Source organism: Schistocerca nitens, chromosome 6, assembly GCF_023898315.1.
Source record: "Schistocerca nitens isolate TAMUIC-IGC-003100 chromosome 6, iqSchNite1.1, whole genome shotgun sequence".
NCBI classification, from domain to species: domain Eukaryota; kingdom Metazoa; phylum Arthropoda; class Insecta; order Orthoptera; family Acrididae; genus Schistocerca; species Schistocerca nitens.
Window position 1 is genome coordinate 51,465,107 of NC_064619.1, and position 18,879 is coordinate 51,483,985.

Here is an 18,879-nt window from a genome sequence, read left to right on the forward strand (position 1 = left end):
ATTCTTCCTCTTTGTATGTTCAAGCAATAATGCTCACTTCCATTCTTCATGTACTGAGCTGTGGATGCAATCCTTGGCTGAATGAGTGCATGTAATACAGCTATTGAAACTCCCCCTGTCTGGCATCAGCATCTCACTAATTGAATACATGCTCCTTCCACACTGACAGTTCTACAAGCACTGGTATCTCAGCCTCTTGTGTTGGTAATACCAAACTAAGCCGCTAGTGATGTAGGTAGATAATAAATTTAAAGAAATATCAACAAATTTAAATAAATTTATACAAAGTTAAACAAATTATATTCGAATTGAATGACATCATGACCAGTCTTTAGTGAGGGCAACATCATACTAACTCCCCTCAGCTCCAGAAATAAGCTCTTAGAGCAAAATTCCCTCCAAAATTCGAAATTCCCGCCCATTTTCTAAGAGGATGACTTGACATCATACAAAAAGTCGGAAAAGGGGGGGGGGGAGGACTGAGGACTGCTGGGGTGACCCGTAGAAGCACATAATTCAATTTCCCACCAAAATTCAAACTCCCCACCATGGGGACATGGCAGAGGGGGAGCGTGGCATTTTCCCACCATAAGCCGCCTTCTTGGATAATAGTACTCGCCTCATCAGCTGACGTCACGACCGCCAACTAGTATGTTGTGATATGCTGTTGCCAAGGTTACAGGCCGCCATCTTGGATGACGTCATCACCACCATCTTGAATAAATTTGGCAACAATGGAGAGTGGGGTGACGGTACCCTTGTTCAACTACTAGTGTCCCTAATGAATAAGACAGGAACTGAAATTGAGGGTAGCAATTGTGTAAGTACATGGTGAAAGACCCCGGATATGGTAAAGTTAAACTTTATAAATAAATGAAACAGTAATACCGATATAATCAAAGACTGACTATAAGCTTTGGCAAAGACATTAGTTATGAATGTGCAGTCAAGTGCAGACAAATGACCATAAAACATGATTGACTATTTTGTACATGATATGGTTTCACTCTCTCGCATGTAGAAGTTTTATTATGCTGTATTGCTCGAGTATGATGGGCTATGAGTGTTTTGTAGCATATGTGTTTCTGAATAAGAGAAGACTTGATAACAGTTTTAAGTATTTTTATATCGTCTTGATAGGCACTGGTGTTCCCTAGAATCTGCTGCCTGCACTTATAATTGAAGTTGAGGAAAAGAAGTCCACGGTCATATTTTCGTAAACTTAACAGAAGGAGAAGATTTCAGAAGATGAGAAATATAATGAAAATATATATAGTGATGGAAACAGAAAAGAAACGACGCTAGTGAAAGTTAATGAAAAATAACACAGTTTCGTACATGCAGAACATTTCATGATAATGCAGTTGTTCTAATATTCTCTTTTCATTACAAGCGAAAGACAATTACCAATCCATTTCTTTCATTCTTTCCTTTAATTATTTTTTATTATAATACAACTGGCTTCCTAAGTGCCACAACTTCAGGACACCAGTTGTCAGTAGGGTTTGTTAACTATTGTTATAGTAAGAAATTTCTATGACATTGTTATTAGTCATAAAAACGAATTGTCTGTAGTTTCTGTATGCATGAATCACAATGGGAAGCAAGAAAAGCAAAAAAGGCAAAAATTGAGGAGAAATTTTGGAAAGAAATAAGAGTTGGTCCCAGGTAACGTAAAATTTTCCATCATAAGCTGTTTTGTTCAGCACAGCAAAGGTAGGATGGCTACGCAAGTTGCTTGCGTGGTTATGCTTGGTAGAGCCTCTTTCGATGTGGATAGAAACCTTTTCCTCATTATTCCCTTCCTTGAATTTTACTGTGGAAAATTTACAGAAATTTTTCAGTGTGATATGCGTTGTCAGTAAACCATAAGGAATATTTGGAAATTTGTGGTAAGGACTATGGGACCAAACTGCTGAGGTCATCAGTCTCTAGGTTTATGCAATACTTAATTTAACTTAAACTAACTTAGGCTAAGGAGATCACACACACCCATGTCTGAGGGAGGACTCGAACCTCCGACAGGAGGAGCCAAGCAAATTGTGACAAGATGCCCATGACCACACAGCTACCCCGTGCGGCCCTAAAGAATTGCAACACAATAGTTTGCATGTCATAGTAGACATAAAACAAGCTTTGACGTCGCATAAATTACAATTATCAAGCTTAATAATTAGCATACGAAATTTTTCCTATTTTTGTGAAATTTTTATTTTTGCATATTCATACAACATGGCAGAAAAATATATGTTGATAACAATAGCGAAAACGCAATCAGCCAAGACGGCATAGAACTGAGTGATCCAACAATTGAAGTTCAGGCGCCATGCATGCCTACTGCAGAAAGTTTAAGTAGGTCAGAGATGAGTGTTGCAGATGTAAACAAATGATAGCGGCATTCCACAGCAGAATCACATTGATGACACAATGTTTACAACTGACAAGACAATGTCATGCATCCTCCAGAGCAATATATTGCTCATGAATGAAGCATTGGAGTGCGATGTAAGTATGAGTATTGACAACACATTCCAAGCACCATTTGTTCACAACACAAGCATGAACTTGGAAACTACAGCTGACAGCAACCACAGTAGTACAACTGACCCACTGCTGTGGTAGTTATTATCTAACATAAACACGAAATTAGATAATATGAACACCAATTTCAGTGATATGAAACAAGGTACGACTACTAAAATTGATAATTTGACACAGAATCCGAAAACCATCACACAAGATATGAACACGATAAAACAGCAACAAAATGCTGTTACACAAGCTCTAAATACAATGAAACAAGAACAAGTATTCAAGGATTTGCAAGACACTGTCTCACAGAAGTTCAATGACTTAACCGAAAATTTTCGCACTGAAATCGACGAAAAATTGAATGATTTGAAAAAAAACAACTAAAGCATGAAGTAGTTTCTCAAGTTAACAGTAACAATACGAAGTGAAAACAGAAGGTAGATTCTTTTAACGATTGTCAAGATCTAGCAGAGCAGCAGATCAAGAAAATCACAGATACAAACATGAACATTGAAACCACACACATCCACTGTGTTTGACAGTAAAAAAGGTAACCATTGTCATTAACAAACTGAACAAAGGCTATGAAGGTGTACCTCTAGCTGTAGAAGAGCTTACTTTAAGGGTGGCAACATTAGAAGTTGACTCAGCTTGTGCTAAGAAGGAGAGAGAGAAGATCATAGAAAATCTAAATGATATCATTAGTCAATCTGAAGCAGGTACATTAGATAAGATTAATATCATTGCAGAAAATTTAGTAAGTTATACACAGATGTAATAGAAAAAGCTAGTCAGAAAAAAGAAAATGAAATAGTGAACAAGATAAACATTAACCTACAAGCCATGAAAGGTAGGATCCACAATCTTTTAGAAGATAATATTACTGAATCTCGAAATATGCACGTAAATAATCCACAGGCTACAGTGAACAAACCACAACCTGTCGGTATTTATTCACAAATTGTCACGAGTCCTACAGCAGGTACCAATGATAGTTGTAGAGAGCAAAATGTAAACATACCCACAACTCAAACTTATGTAGACGACATTCCAATAGCCACATCCACTAGGTTAGAACATATCAGGCTGAGTGAACAGATACTTGAACGATTTGCAGATTACGGAGTAACAGCCAATTTAAAAAAGTCTTGTTTTGGTAAGGAGCAAGTCAAATTTTTAGGACATGTTGTGTCAGAACTTGATACCATAGACAACTATCCAGCTCCAAGGGATAAAAAACAACTTAAAGCATCCTTTTTTAGTAAATTCGTACCACAGCAGCTGATGAACAGTTATGCATTACTTAACTTGCTGCGAAAAAATAGACCTTGGTTATGGGATGATAAGTGACAGGAGGACTTTAATGATATTAAGCTGGCATTAGTCAATGCAAACATTCTTAGCCACCCGGACATGTCCAAGGATTTTTGTCTGTACACAGATACCTCATCTCAGGGACTGAGGGCATCCTTGTTCCAAATGCTAGAAGAAGACGGTAAAGAAGTACTCAAGGTCATCAGTTTTGCTTGTCGGACATTATCAGAAGAAGAAAGATCTTACTCTGTGTCGGAATTGGAAAGTTTAGCTGTAATATGGGCTTTTAAAAAGTTTGAATATTTTTCGTGGGGTAAGAATACCAAAGTTTACTGTGACCATCAGTCACAGTCATTTCTTTTAACATGTAAACTATTGCACCGTAGATTAGCTAGGTGGTGTTTATATTTACAAGAATTCAATTTAGAGTCAAAATGTTGTTGAGGATGCCTTGTCTAGGGGTTACCACAATTTTTAGATGAATTTAGTGAATTAACAGAGCAAGATGCAGAAATCAAAATGTTATTAATGCAAGGTACAACACAACAGTCTGATTACCATAAGTTTTGTGAGCAGATGAAAACTACACAACAGCAAGATCGTAGATGGAGTAAAGTGATGAAAAACCAAAAGCAAGATGAAGGTGGAAAGGTAGGTAAACGGTATCAGGAGTACTAGGGCGTTTTGTTTTATAGGAAACATGAAAAATCTGATCAATAGTGTGTGTGTATTCCTGAAGATCATATCGATGAATTTATAAGACACACACGTGAAGTATCGGGACCGTATGAAGTAAACAAAAGTACTGAAAAAGTTGCAAAACTTGGTTATTTTTCAAATTTGTGAAGGCAAGTCCTACAGGTTTTAAGAAAGTGTGCAATATGTCAAAAATCAAAACAGTCCAATGTGTCAAAATATACTGAGCTACACTCAGTACTCACAAAAACCCTCTAGATATAGTATCCCTGGACATAGCCGTCCATATCCAAAAAGTAAAGGAGGTGTAAAATACGTAGTAGCACTATACGATATTTTCTCGAAACGTATCAAAATGTTTGCCATTAAAAATGCAACAGCCACAAATATCAGGAAAAGAATTAAGGAAGACTATTTGGGAATAACAGATAAACCAAAGGTATTACTAACTGATAATGCTTCATCTTTCGTTGTACAAAAGTGGAAACAATTTAGGACCTCACAGTGCCTCCCATAGAAGGAGCCTTTAAAGAGTTTAACGGGTTTATTAAGACATATGCCCCTCACAAACACACCCAATGGGTAGAGTACATAACTCCTTTCAGGCAAGTTGTCAATAACCTTCCACATTCTTCATCAGGTTTCCTTCCACATTCTTCATCAGGTTTCACACCTAATGAATTGATGTTCTGGACAAAAAAACGAATGAGTGGTAGTGACCATACCAAAAGTACCCACTACAGACACGACAGTATAAGACAAAATCAAACAAGCTAGGATTACACTCGAAAGCGGATCTAGTATAGAAAGAAAATTTATAGTTAGAAACTGAAACGTATTACACAATTGTTTGTAGGCAACGAGTCCTCTTACGGATGCACCCTAAATCGAGAAAAATTGGCAAACTGAATAAGAAGTGGCAATTACTCTAAACAGGATCATATATAATTTCTAAAATAGCTTGCTTTGCAATGTACAGATTAGTCTATGAGAAAACAGGGAGAGACAATGGTCTCCACGCTCACACAGAGATAAAAAAGCTTTTATAGAATTATGAAACAAGGTAGCATTTTTCCTTCTATCATAAGATAAGTGTACATAATGTACATAGCTCTAAGTGTAATTTTTTTCCAGAGTGTAATTTTAGGATAAAGTAATGTGTATAGGTATAAGCAATTCTTTTGATTTGTACATGTAAGCATAAAATTAACAGGAGTAAGAAGTAATACACCACTTCACGCGAAATGAAAGTATAAACAGAATAAGCTTATGGCTCAGCTGTCACACTTAACAATATGCGCTGACGTCGTTAGTAGGAAGGAGGCATTGACCTGTGCACATGCACGACAGACTGGCAGAAGGCGCAACGAAACAGGAATGTGATATGTACAAGTACCTAACTTAAACACAAAGTAAACAGAAAAACTAAGTAATTACATCTGATGTCTAAGAACTAAGGAACCTATTGATACGTGAACACAGAGATTTAATTAAATACTGAGCTATATAGAACTTATTTCGAAGCAATAGGAAGCGTTACGGAGAAATATACGAGCCGTGTAAGCTAAGAAGAAATGAAAAAATGCCGTAGGAAATGTCAAATAATTCTCTTTGCAGGGTAAGTGATCATAAAGGGTAACAGAATAAATGAATGTCTATGACTTTAAACAAGGCATGGAAATATCTGTGGACAAATGTAATGACTCAATGTATAAGTGGCCACAGAACTACGTAATGAAATTAGTTTTAAGTAGTTACAACTAAACTGTAGTAACTGAAACCAGTTAATGAAAAATTTATGATGTTTTAAAACTTAAGAAATTTATGTTCGTAGTATAAGTGATGGATGAAATGTCAGCCATAGATATAAGCTATCATGTTATATATTGTTGTAACTCAATACTTGTATGAATTTTCATTGAAACCGAAACTCTGTGTAAAGGAGTGAACTTTAAAGACAAGCACTTTATACAGTGTTTTGGACAGCAATATAAGTCTTTCAACAAAGTGGATGTTGAAGTGTGGTGACATTAACATACATGTGCAATGACGTAATTTCTAAGTATTGTGTCTCACAACGCCTGACACATTAATAAGTGCACTATAGTTGTTCGAGCTAGTACTTACACTGCACTATAGTTGTTCGAGCCAGTACTTACAGTGTTGACAGTTGCTGTTGGCTACGGTTTTCTCCGCTGAAAATGCGAGTATGACAGGTAATAATGAAGCCTGGGCCATAAGAATGGAGATCTTCTGCCACAGCGTCGGATTTTGAACAACAAGCACACACACACTGCACTCAGAATGAAGACAAACGCCACAGCAATACTTTAATATGTAATACTCAGGTGAAAGTGTGACACTCAATGTGAAATTAACACTAAGAAACGAGTGCACACACACACGACGGTAGCAACTAGCATGTTGACCATTGGCAGCTCGTGCTTAGCTGCCAAACATACTAGTGCGCAGGCGCAAAACCCGGCAACGAAGCCGAAGCCAACTGAGCATTATTGTCAGTGCACTAGATTCAAATATGTAATGAACTATCATATTATGTATGAATTCCTTCAATTTCTTGTAGAACTCTAACATGCATAGGATAGGCTGACATATCCATTCCATTAAATAAAAGAGAAACCAACAAATATAGGGCATCGAACCCTATTGGCAAATGTAAATACAAGTTATGCACATACTAAAACACTGTACATCTCTATACCATGTCAACGTACAGTGTGGCGGTAATTGTGTAGGTACAACATGAAAGATCCACTGGATATGGTAAAGTTAAAATTTATTAAAAAATGATACAGTGATAACTATATAATCAAAGACTGACTGTAAGCATTGGCAAAGACTTTCATTATGAATGACAAATGACTGTACAACATTATTCACCTTTTTTGTACATGATTTTGTTTGACTCTTTCGTATGTAGAAGTTTTATTATGCTGTGCTGCTCAGAGTATGATGGGCTAAGAGTGTTTTGTATATACGTGTTTCTGAATATGAGAAGACTTAATAACAGTTTTAAGTATTTTTATTGAAGTGAAATAGAACCAAGTTAAGAAGAATTCCTTCATATTTTATATCATCTTGAGAGGCATTGGTGTTCCCTAGAGTCAACTGCCTGCATCTACAACTGAAGTTGAGGAAAAAAAGTCCACGCTCATATTTTCATAAAATTAAGAGAAGGAGAAACTTTCAGAAGACGAAAAATATAATTAAAAGATAAATAGTGATGTACACAGAAAAGAAAATGACGCAAGGTAAAGCGAATGAACAATAACACAATTTCGTACACACAGAACATTTCATAATAATGCAATTTTACTAATATTCTCTTTTCACTACAAGCAAAAACACAATTACCTATCAATTTCTTTCATTCTTTCCTTTAATAATTTTTAATTATAATACACAAAGCTAAAGCTGAAATGCTTAACTCTGTTTTCAGATGTTCCTTTACAAAGGAAAACCCATGAAAAATGTCCCAATTTAATCCTTGTACTGCTGAAAAGATGAGTGAAATTAGCATTGGTGTCAGTGATACTGAGAAACAGCTGAGCTCGTGAGTGGGACCCATAGCAGATAAGACTAACAGGGTATACTGAATGTACACAGAGATGGGCAGCACGATTGGTCACGTGTTTGTTTAATCCATGGGAGAAAGTCACAGTAATACTGAAGGAACTGAACTGAAAGACTCTTGAAGATATATGTAAACTATCCTGAGAAAGTCTATTAACAGAGTTTCAAGAACTGGCTTGAAATGATTACTCTAGGAATCTACTACAACCCCATACATACCGCACACATTTAAAGGATAAGATTAGAATAAGGATAAGATTAGAATAATTACTGCATGCACAGAGGTATTCAAATGGGAAGAAAGCCCAATAACTGATACAATGGTATACCCTCTGCCATACACTTCATGGTGGTTTGCAGAATGTAGATGTAGGCACAGAAATTTTGCAGTGTAGCACGCCATTGTTGTTTAAGTTATATAGCTGAATGATCTGCAGATCCTTTTTTGTTGTTAAGTCTCCCCTGTATAAGTGATGATACAAAAGATCACCGAAGACTAAAGCATGAGCAGCAGAAATTGTTCCCATGCAAAGGATCATGGTAGCAAGACTGTAGAGTCATCTATTGGTTTGCCCGTTAATACAGTGTCTCCATGTCTGCTAGCCATAGACACCTGTGCTCTTGTCGGCAATGTTTTTGTGTCGTTCGTGTTATTTGCCAATATCTCTGTGTAAAGACGCCCTTAATAAAGTGTATGTCATTCGAAAATGTGTCTCTGGTACTTCCAACTACGATATAGTATTGGAGAACCCACAACTATCTTCTTGTAGCATGTAAAGTTTGTATTAATTAATATCATTCATATTTTCGTTTGTAATTTTCTAGCTAAATGGTTTAGTTGTAAGTCAGAATGAAGTAAATTTATTCATTAATGCATAGAAAGCATCATATAAACACGAAAATATATTTGTGTTGACCTGTCCAACAGCTGATGTGCTATACTGTTCATAAGAGATTTACTGGACCAAATAAATAAAATGCAAATATAAATTGCAATATTTTATGAAGTTACTAGCATGGTATGTTGATTCACTGTACAAAATTGTAAGGCAACATGGAGATAAAGTTCATGATTATTATAATTATTTACAGTTTATATAGATATAAAGATATTAATGTGATATGCTGAATCAGTGTGGTATACTGTTCTTTTTTTTTAATTGGCTTCTAGCATATAAAATTTTTTGGCAACACAATTTAAATGTATTGATACACATACGCAGTTGCACTTAAATTTTTCTCTTATTTAACTATAAGTCTGGATATGGTGTCACGGGTCCTCCTGGTTGTGATTCTGAGAATTGGGATCGTGCAAAGCGGCTGACAGTGACCAGGTTTTAAGAGTTCCTTTTAAAAAGTTGACTACCTTTCTCATATTGTCTACACTGAAATAAGATGTGGTTTATATAACCAATTGTTTCTTCTTCACGCTGACAGTAGATTGTTTCCAATACAGCAATTATATATAAATGGGCTGTCTTGGTCTGCACATGTGTATAGCTTTTACCTCTTGTTTGTTGACTTCCATTCCATTCTTCCTGCCACAATAGAAGCGCTTGTTATTTTACTGTTAGGAGGTATTCTGTGTATAAGATTTTCATGTCCAACATCTTCCACTGCTAATCGCATATGTCGCTAGCTGATCAGCTATATCATTGTATAGAATGCCAGAATGTGATTTGACATATACAAATTCTATAATCTGGCAAGTCTTCTTAGCTTGGTGATAATGATCCAATATGACTAGAGTGTATTTATTAGTTATTTTGCCCCAGTTCCTGTAACTAATTGCTTTTAGGACCCTTTGAGGAACGGTGAGTATTACTGCCTTGGGTATTTTGAGAGATTTTGTGTATTTGATCGCCTCTATAATAGCGAAAGTTTCAGCTAGAAATATGGAAGCGTTTCACGTTAGTTGCAACTTTCTCTCTTCTTTAGATTCTGGACAGAAGACAGCGCATCCAATATGATTTTCCTTACTCATTTTTAGCCATCTGTATGGAGTTGAAGATTTCCTAATCATTTTTGTGCCAAGTATGATGTAGGTGAAAACTGGTACTCATGTAGGAACACTGGAAAAGCTTCACTTCAGTGTATTTTATTTTGTCGATATTTCCAATGTTCATACCAATTTTAGATATAAAACTGTTGCTGCCTCACATTTCTGTTATTCCCGGTTTGTGAGAGCGTTTCGCACTTGTTTTTCAATGGATGTTTAGTGTCTACAATTCGCTGTAAGATGAAGCGATCATGCAGCATTGTTCTACTAATATGTAAAGGCATTTCTGATGCTTCCAGGAGAAACGCATTAGTGAGAAGAATTCATAGCTCCAAAACAGATGCGTAAGCTTCTGGACTGCATTTTGCCCAGCAACACAAGGTACTTTTTTGCAGAATTGTGATAGACCATTCGTCTGCAGTCTATACAGGAACGTGTCTACATGCAGTATAGAGTGAGTAGAGTGTTGGGATGGGCCCCCCCACCATACTCTTGTCGCCTATCTGATAAGATTCAATGCTTTTTTTGCAACTAACGGACGACGGTTTGAATGTGAGGAGCCCAAATCATCCTGGAATCGAAGAGGACATCAAGAAACTTAGCCTCAGATTTTAGTAATATTTTATGACTAGAGAGTCTTACACTTTTCAGGCACCTTGGTATAGCCTGGTTAGTGAAAGGGACTATCACCGATTTTTGTGGCGAAATCTGTAACCCATAGCTCTGTAATATTTGATCCAACGCGCCCATTGCCTTTGATAGCCCAAACACAGCTTGATCCATTCCACTGGTTGATGGATACAAACAAATATCACTGCATACTGGAGGATTTTAACTGAAGAAGGGATAATTCTCTCCAGCTCGTTAGCATATAGTGCAAAGAGTGTTGGCCTGAGGATAGCTCCCTATGGAAGACCAGTTGTAAGATGATGTGGTCAAATTAATTTATTTTGGAATCGAACCCATATGTGTCTTTCGATGAGGAAGGTGCTGATTCCATAAATTATTTGTGGGGGAATACCAATGGTTTCCAACTTCTGAAGCTACACAGGTGTATGAACATTACCATACGCTCCAGCTATATCCATGATGATAGCTATTACTTTCTCCTTTCTAGTTGTTGCGTCATGAATATCGGAAGTTAAGATATTTAAATTATCTATTGCTCCCTTGCCTTTTCTTAACCCATTCTGACTCGATGATAGTATTTGATTTCATTCCAATCACCATTCCAAACGATTCTCTTATCAGGCAGTCTTAAGATTTTGCTGCCACAGCAAGATAGAGCAATAGGTCTATATGAGTCGGCCTACTCTTCAACTTTATGTAGTTAAGATTTTGCTGCCACAGCAAGATAGAGCAATAGGTCTAACTGAGTCGGCCTACTCTTCAACTTTATGTAGTTTCAGTATAGGCACCACTACTTGAGTTGTCCAATCTTCTATTAGTGTGTCGTTAATCCATATAATATGGTTAAACATCTGTAACTGTTTTCTGAGTGCTATGTCTGTGAGACATTCTATCATCTGGTAGTTTATACCATTCTTTCCAGGTGTGGAAGTTACCCCCTTTTTAAGGCCCTTCATCAGTTCTTCGTATAATAACGGTAACGCAGACAGATGACTGTAGTCCCATTGTTCAGGGGAAGAAAATGGCCGCTTGGCTGCAGAAGCTGGTGAGATAAAATTCACAGTCTTCAAGCCAGTCTTAATGGCTGAAGCATAGTGGAGTTCCTGTTTTTGTAAAACCTTAATTTCTTCCGAACTTCAGTGATGCTAACATAGTTATTTAAGCATTCACAGAAATTTTGCCAGCTATTGTTTTTACAGTCTTAAACCACCTACTAACTTTCGCTGCTATTTTCCGATATGCAATGAAGTTTTCTACATTTTGTTGTTTGCAGAATTTACGGTACATAAGTTCACTCTACACTATGGCTCTAGAGCACACTTGTGTCCACCAAACTGGAGGCCATTGTTGAAGACCGGCGACTTTCTTTTGTCCTGGAATGTAAGTTGTTGCACCGTCCCCATGATTGAAATTAACTGTTGGTAGGCATCTTTTGGAGCTAACAAATTACTGAAAGATTGAAATTTCTCATGGACTGTAGCAGTGTACTTCGGCCAGTCAGCATCCTTGATTTTCCACTTACTGTTTCTGTAGATAATTTCAACTGTATTTATAGGTAAGTCTATTGTGATTTCTAGAGGGAGATGACTGGAGCCAAGAGGGTCTCGTTTGGCTGTTCACTCCATCATACAGTTGAAGTCAACAGAGCACAATTCAAACAGATGGCCGACCGTCTTCTCTTTGCGTTATGTATCGTAGTAAGAGCCATCGTTTAGAAGAACCAAATTGAGATTTTCGAGAAGTGTGACCAATTCTCTGTCATTCACGTCGTCTGTTTCGCAGTCTCATAGTGAGCAATGGGCTTTGAAGTCTGCACAACAGAGAAATGGCGTTTGAAGATGGGTAGTAATGTGCTGCAGTGGAAGATTTCGTATTTTGGGTAGTAATGTGCTGCAGTGGAAGATTTCGTATTTTACCCCTAGGTGGTTTGTAAATGGTGACAATGGTGAATGCGCCGTTAGGACAACAAATTACAGCAGCCACTGCCTGGCAGTCTGTTGTCCTAATATTTATATCCATTTTTTACACTTAGCCATGTCTCTAATTAATATGGATACTCCTACTCCATTTCCATCTTCTCCGTCATTTCTAAGCACTGTATATCCTTTGAATTGTATTCGTTGGGTTGGCTGAAACCAAGTTTCGCAAATATATAGGCTAAAGATTTTTGGTTGCTGCTAAGCTCCCGATAAAGACTTTCTCTGATCGATATTGCTGACCATGCATTCCATTGGACTACTTTAACCCTCTGTTACACGCACCGTGGACCGTGAGTCCGCAGTTTTATCTTTCCATCAACAATCACTTATAAATTCAAGATTTCAATTAGCAGCTTTTTCTACCTTGCTCTCCTTCCGTAACGAATTATTGGCAACAATTGAAGTTAGTCATTATTGCCAGAAGCAGCAGTCTCGTGAGGTATGGAGTGTCAGTCCGTGTGTGTGCATTCGTGTGGCGCAGGTCTATCATCAGTTCTTTTACGATGTATTCCAGGTAAGGAGGTTTCTTCCTTTATAATATTACAACACATAGACAGTTACGTTTAGCAACTTTTTTTATTTATTTATAATCCAAACTGTCATACAATTATGAGCCTTTTCATTGACCAACACCTATTAGTGAAATAAGTTATACACTTTTTTTTTCAGAAGAACGATGGATGACGATCAGGTTTTGCAGTGGTTGGACAAAGAGCTTGGTAATGAAGAATGTGATCTGGATTCAATATTCGAAAGTGATCACTATTCAGATAACGAACAGTCACTGGACGAAAGTAATTCTATCAAAAAATTTGACTTGTATTTTGGGAAAGACAGTATGCAATAGAGCCATCGATTTCAAATCCAAAACAGAAGAGTAAGAAGACCTCAACATAATACTGTCAAGCATTTACCAGGAGTCATAGGCGAAGCAAAAAATGCCAAGTGTCCGATTGATTGTTTACAACTTTTCTTCACAGATGACATTTTAGAATAAATTGTTCGCTGCACTACTATTTACATTGCTACCACCCATTCTGAATATTCCAGAGAAAGAGATGCTGCAGACACTAACATTACAGAAATCAAAACTTGTTTAGGACTCCTTTTATTGGCGGGTGTGCTACGAACATCACACACAAATGTATTAGATCTCTGGGCTGCAGATGGTACTGGAGTGGAGTACTTCATACTTTCAATGGGCATAAACCGTTTTCGTTTCTTTCTGACATGTCTGAGATTTGATGACGTCAGAAACAGAGCTCATTGGAAGGAAACAGACAAATTAGTTGCTGTCCGATTCTGGATAGATCAATTCAACGAAAACTGCAAGAAACATTATAGTTTATCAGAACTAGTTACAGTAGATGAAATGCTAGATGCATTCAGGGGCAGATGTGGATTTATACAATACATTCCATCAAAACCTGCAAAATATGGTATAAAAATGTTTGACCTTACAGATGCAAGGATGTTCTATACTAGCCATTTAGAAATATACTGTGGGAAGCAAGTGGATAGGCCTTATCTCTGTGATAACACACCTCATGCTATTATCAAAAGAATGGTGAAATGCATATCCAAATCTGGCACAAATGTAACATGTGATAATTGGTTCACATCAATTCCACTTGCAGCTGACTTGTTGGAAAATGACGAGCTGACAATAGTTGGAACAATTCGAAAAAATATACGTGAAATTCCTCCATTTATGACAGTAGCAAAGGATCATCCTGTGGAATCCAGCATTTTTGCATTTAGGAAGAATATGACAGCGAGTACAATAAATGTTCTTATTGGTTTACAGGTAAATTATGAGTTAAAATATTTTATGTACGCTACTGATACTGAAATACATTGTGTTTACGAATTCATTGTTTTATTTATGTTATCCAGACTCGAATATATTATCTATGCCAACTGTAATGTCAGAATTGTTCATGAAAATGGTATAAAACGCAATGCGGAGTCTCAGTCCACGCGCGTGTAGCGGAGGTAAAAAAATCGCGCGTGTAGCGAAGGGTTAAAAGTCATTGTCAAATTTGCAGAAGTTTTCAATAGTATTGTATATAAGAGCCTGTATTGTTACCACATCTGTTTCATTTTTAAGAGAAGGCATAAATTGCATTATCAAAGCACAAAGACTGTTTATAGCAGTTTCTCGATATGTATGAGATGTTGCCAGAGGAGGAAGAGTAGAAGGATAGGGGTTGATTTGTGTTGAATTCTGTAGACCCTTAAATTCATACAACATCTCAGAATAACCTTGCTTATATGAACTGTGAGTAAATGGTTTATTTTTATAAGAACTGGGAGCTAAAACCGACATAACTATATATCTAGGTGCATGCTGCAGCCTTTTGTCCGTCATGTTGAAACCCGCTGATTTCTCTTTTACTTCAGGTCAGTCACTAGGAGAGATCTCCCGTGTTTTACAAACACCAGTAGCGATCTGCACAGAATATTGTTACAGTGACAGAACGGCGGTTGCACAAAAAGTGCTGTAGGTTTCGTTGCGCTTTGCTGCCATGTGCTGCTGATAAACTGGGCAACAACGATCAGTAACGACATGGTTTCCGTTGCAATGCAAACACTTGGTATGTCCAGGATGTCAGCACTGCAAGGTCTCATGGACTCCCTCACATTTGACACAACATGCGCTACTAAGACATTGCGAACTTAATGGAAATATCCTAGGCAAATGTGATAGTGCAAAACTGACTGGACATGCGGTTTAACGGGGCATCGCATACCGCACAAATATACTCAATGGGGAAGTTGCTGAGATTTAAATGTTACAACACAGATCGGTGTGGGGAGTAGCTACTTTCATCTTTCCATATTCTGTTACTTTCTTTGTAAACATTTGTACTTCCGTTACTTAAAATTCCGACTTTATTTCTGCAGGGATGTATTGGTGGGATAACGCAATATGAACATCATGGATTACCCCCCTTCTCTTTATTAGGAAATTAGGGATATAAGCCACCATATTTTTCTGCCAAAAAACATTAATGGGCTCTGGGAGCAGGTTGCCCTTCCGTATAGTGTTTTCGTGTGTTAGTGAGTGTTTTGACATCGAAAAGGTTGGCTTCAGGGCCATACGTTATGTGATATCACAAGAGACAAAAGAAGATTGCTTTGTTTTTGAGAGTTGTAAAATGTATTGTTGCCTAAGCAACACACGGATTCACGTCTTATAAAATGTTATAATAAAGAGGTTTTAAGTTCTTATTTGTGTGTGTGTTTACCTGTGTTAGACACCACCGACAAATTGGTGACCCTGACGTGATTGGCGAGACAACAAAAGAAACCCTGCAACGTAATTATCGGCGATTTGACTTGCGCGGAATCTGCTGGAATTCGGCACAGACGGTGTTCAATAAAACACTCAAAATGCAATCAGGAAGTGGACTTGACACTGACAATTCTGTGAGTACTCCGGAAATCAATAAGGTAAGCGTAAAGCTTCTCCCTTTTGGGTAGAAAAGCCCGATATTTGGTTTTGCCAGGCCGAGGCTCAGTTTACAATCGCTGCCATAGCTACGGAAGCAAATAAGTTCAATTATCTGCAGGGCCAGCTTGAACCAAAATATGTCGAAAACATCTGGGATCGGTAACCACTGATGAAAATAATAAATATTCGCTGGCAAAAGAACGACTCTTAACAATTTTTAAGGAAAGTCAAGAGCGTAAAATAAAAAAACGGTTGCGTGGGTTGGAACTTGGCGCTATGAAACCTAGCCAGTTATTACGAAAAATGTGAAACTATGCTGGTACCAACGTGGCGGAGAACGCTTTAAAAACATTGTTACTCCATAAACTTCCTAGTAATAGTCAAAGTATGTTAGTTATATCGGAAGAAACGACGGACAAAATCGTGCCAATGGACGATCGTATAGTGGAGATGCAGTACCCTGAGGAGCTTCAAATTACCTCACCCCAATCACTTCCTTCCACATCCTTATCAGTCCAAAATCTTCTTTTAAAAATTAAAGACTTAGACAATGAAGTTAAGACAATCCGAGAATCAAATAGATCCAGGTCGTGCAGCAGAAGAAGAAACAGAACACAGTTTAAAAAAATGGTAAATATTAATATTATCGCTTCAAATTTGGCTCACAGTGTAAACCTGAAAAGTGCGTACCGCCTTGCCAATAGAAAAATAAGGAAAACAGGGAAGGGTAGATTCAAATGCGGCTGAGTGTTCTACCCCAGTTCCTCCAGTAAGCTGTCAATATCGATTACTTGTTAAAGACAGAACTTGTGGAAGATCTTATCTGGTAGATAGCGGTGCAGATTTGTCTGTTATACCAGTGGCAAAAACTAAGAAGCTTGAAACATCTGATTTTAGTCTCTATGCTGCAAATGGTTCTGAAATAAAAACTTACAGGTCAAAGCTGTTAACCATTGATTAAGGTCTTAAAAGTACGTTTGAATGGCCCCTTATACTAGCAGATGTATGAAAAGGAATATTGGGAGCTGATTTTCTTCATTATTTTGGTTTACTCATAGATCTGAAAAATAAAAAGCTTATAGCTAACATTACTTAGTTAAAAATTTTCGCAGAAGTAACCACTGTGGATGCTAACGATTCAGTAAGCTCACTCTATGCAAATCGTCCATATGCAAAACTGTTAGAGCAATTTCCTGAACTAACAAAACCATTTATAATACCAAAGGTGTTAAAGCATAAAGTACAGCATTATATCACTACTTCTAGTGGTCCACCGGTCTATAGTAAAGCTCATGGGTTGGACCCACATTAATTGCAAATACTTAAGAAAGAATGTCAGTTTCAGCTGAATAATTGTATTATACATCCATCACAATCACAATGGGATAGTCCGCTTTGCTTTGTTAGGAAGTCCACTGGTCAGTGGCGAGTTTTGTGGTGATTATCGTCATCTCAAGGACAGGACTCTCCCAGACTGGTATCCAGTCCCTTGAGTAGATGACGTAAATTTGATGCTGTAGAATAAGAGGATATTCTCCAAGATTGACTTACTAAAAGCGTATTAACAAATTCCTTTAGCTGAAGATGACAAACCAAAGTCAGTAACACTCCTTTTGGTCTGTATGGATTTAATTATATGCCATTCGGAATTCGAAATACAACTAAACCATTTCAGAGGTTTATAAATGAAATTGTAAGATAGCTGGATTTCTGCTTTCCCTATCTGGATGATATTTTCATAGCATCAGAATCTTCCGAACAACATATTGAGCAGCTAAATTTACTCTTTAAACAATTAAATCAGTAAGGTCCAGTAATTTGGAGTGCAAGAACTGATCACACCCTCAGGAGCTAAGCCAGATCCAGAAAGAGTGTCTGTGCCAATGAACTACAAGCGACCTGAAACTGTTCGCGAAATTCGAAAATTTTTAGGAATCATTAATTTTTATCGTAGATATTTAGAACATGCTGCAGAAAACCAAGCCTTGTTGAATGATTACCTAAAAGGAACAACTGAAAATGACCGAAGACATATTGACTGGATAGAAGAGGCAATTGCTCAGTTCCAAAAATGTAAAGAAGATCTTGCAAATGCAAACTTGGTTGCGAACTGGCAGCTGGTAGGAGGATAGGAAAAAAGAGAATGCGATATGACAGTTTTATCATAAACACAAAAAACAGGTATCTACCACTGCCAGAGTTAAGTGGAGAAGAGCCTCAGGTAGAACGAGGAGCAGGAAATGTGCAGCACACTTCAACTGAGGCCAAGAAGCATAGGAATTTACAAAGTGTTAGGAAGAAGAAAGTGCTGCTGCTAGGTAGTAGCCATGGGCGAGGTGTAGGCCCTCAGTTACAGGAAAGTTTAGGGGCAGCATACCAGGTCACCAGTATCTTCAAGCCAAATGCAGGGCTAAGTCATGTGATGGAGGACCTGGGGTCTTTATTTAAGGACTTTACAAAAGAGGACCATGTAGTGATAGTGGGTGGGGCAGGAAACAGTCTGGATAGGGATAGGGCATATGACATAGGTGGTGAGTTGGACAAGATAGCTTCCCTGGCTCATGGCACCAACGTACACGTCATGATTGACCACACCTTGATGGAGCTGTAAGGCGAATCAATGTGAAGTTAGGGATGGCTTTGAGGACAGCCAACTTTGCTCATGTTTCTCTGGTGCC